Below are 2,435 nucleotides of genomic sequence, written 5' to 3'. Positions count from 1 at the left end.
CCTGGGCCAAAGGCAGGCGCCAAACTGCTGAGCCACCCAGGGGTCCCCTGATTCCACACAAATCTCAAGATGATTTGTTCCAACTCTCTGAAGAAAGTCCATGGTATTTTGATAAGGATTGCGTTAAACGTATAAATTGCCCGGGGTAACATTGACATTTTAACAATATTAATTCTTCCAATCCATGAGTATGGAATGTTTTTCCATCTCTTTGTGTCGTCCTCAATTTCTTTCAGAAGTGTTCTGTAGTTTTTTGGCTATAGATCCTTTACCTCTTCGGTTAGGTTTATTCTTAGGTATCTTATGCTTTTGGGTGCAATTGTAAATGGGATTGACTCCTTAATTTCTCTTTCTTCAGTCTCATTGTTAGTGTATAGAAATGCCACTGATTTCTGGGCATTGATTTTGTATCCTGCCACACTGCCAAATTGCTGTATCTGTTCTAGCAATCTTGGGGTGGAGTCTCTGCCCTATGACCCAGCAATTGCACTGCTGGGGATTTACCCAAAGATACAGATGCAATGAAATGCTGGAACACCTGCACCCTAATCTTTATAGCAGCAATGTCTACAATAGCCAAACTGTGGAAGGAGCCTCGATTGTCCACCAAAAGATGAATGGATAAAGAAGATGTGATCTATATATACAATGGAATATTACTCAGCCATTAGAAATGACAAATACCCACCATTTGCTTCAACATGGATGGAACTGGAGGGTATTATGCTGAGTGAAGTAAGTCAATCGGAGAAGGACAAACATTATATGGTCTCATTCATTTGGGGAGTATAAAAATAGTGAAAGGGAATAAAGAGGAAAGGAGAGAAAATGAGTGAAAATATTAGTGAGGGTGATAAACCATGAGAGACATCTAACTCTGGGAAACGAACAAGGGGTGGTGGAAAGGGAGGTGGGTGGGGGGTTGGGGGGACTGGGTGACGGGCACTAAGGGGGGCACTCGGCGGGATGAGTACTGGGTGTTATGCTATATGTTGCCAAACTGAACTCCAATAATATATACATATATATATATATATTAAAGAAAGAAAGATTTCAATAAAAATAAATAAATAAAAAAATAAAGACTTTTTATACCACCTCTCCATCCCCGCTGAACCAAATTGCCATGAAAAGCCCCTGGCCCCTATTGTGGCATCCCACTTAAGGGAAGTAGACATCTCCATAGGACAGGGCCACCCTTTGCTGCAGCTTCTCTGATGTCTCCATGCTCTGTACCTAACTTGGCCCCACACTTCTCCTTTTCTATAATAGCCATTGGCAGAGCTACTGTTCCAAAAAAAATAGAAACACCCTTTGACTTTGGGCCCAACTACCTGATTTTCCCACCTCAAAATCAGCCCTCATTGCTTGAGTACATTCAGGATCAGAATATACAGAATCTGGCCTCCCCTAGAAGAGCCCTCTCTTGTTCTCTCTTTTCCCACTGCCTTGTCTCAGCCACACACCGACCAATGATACAGATGCCATGTATGGAGCCCTGCGATTAGACATCGTTGCTCTAATCCATGCCAGTGACCTCAGCAGCGTGAGCTCAGCACGACTACAAACCCTTGCTGAGGTCACATCCCTCATTACTGGTACAGCTGGCTCAAGCCTAAGCCTCTCCCTACACCTGCAGCTTATCAGTCATCGGTAGGTGTTAACAGGTCAGACAGGTTGCCCCGTTTCCAGGAGCGGTTACATTTAAGAGCAAACTCCAGAACGGGGGAAAGCTTCCCTCAGTTTAAGGGATGGATAGCCAAGGAGAGGATTCAGGTGAGGCTGTGCAGAAAAAAGGTTTAGACAGAGCGTTGGCTCAACAGCCCCATCCCCACCTTTATTCCATATCCCCCACCCCTGGGGAATGCTGGAGCTGAAGACCTCAGTCATCACTTTGCAGAGAAGTGCAATGATTATCTCCATGATTGTGGGGCTGAGGAGTGGCAGGGCAGGTGCCTGGTGCAGATTCCAGGCTGGGGTACTTTCCACTGCAGAAGAGCCCTGCCTGCCTTTGCTTACCCCCCCCCCCCAAGCCTGCACCCCAAGTGCTCCAACCCTGGCACTTCTGCTCCTGGAGGGAACCAGTCAACCTGTCCAGTTCTTCCAACCTCTTGTGCGCAGAGGCTCAGAATTCCTGGGGGAGATTCCTTCCGGAAGAACCCCTGGGGCCTCCTCTGTGTGTATTTGTTTCAAATGGTAAATTCTTGCTTCCAAGATAGGCTTACAGCCAGCTGATCCCGAGGGTCCCATTTAGGTCATAGTCTAGGGCTTTGAAGGAAGATGATTCCGTCTAACTCCCAAATTCCGGTGATTCGATGACATCAGGATTGTGAATAATCCCGCTGGCCCTGAGCCAGGTTAGGCTGTGCTGCTTCCATCACAAACTTCCTCCCCCTCTTTATGAAAACAGGCCGGCCCCATCGGGCACCCTGCTG

The sequence above is a fragment of the Nyctereutes procyonoides genome, unplaced genomic scaffold (assembly GCF_905146905.1).
Source record: "Nyctereutes procyonoides isolate TBG_1078 unplaced genomic scaffold, NYPRO_anot_genome, whole genome shotgun sequence".
NCBI lineage: Eukaryota > Metazoa > Chordata > Mammalia > Carnivora > Canidae > Nyctereutes > Nyctereutes procyonoides.
This window is presented reverse-complemented; position numbering follows the sequence as displayed.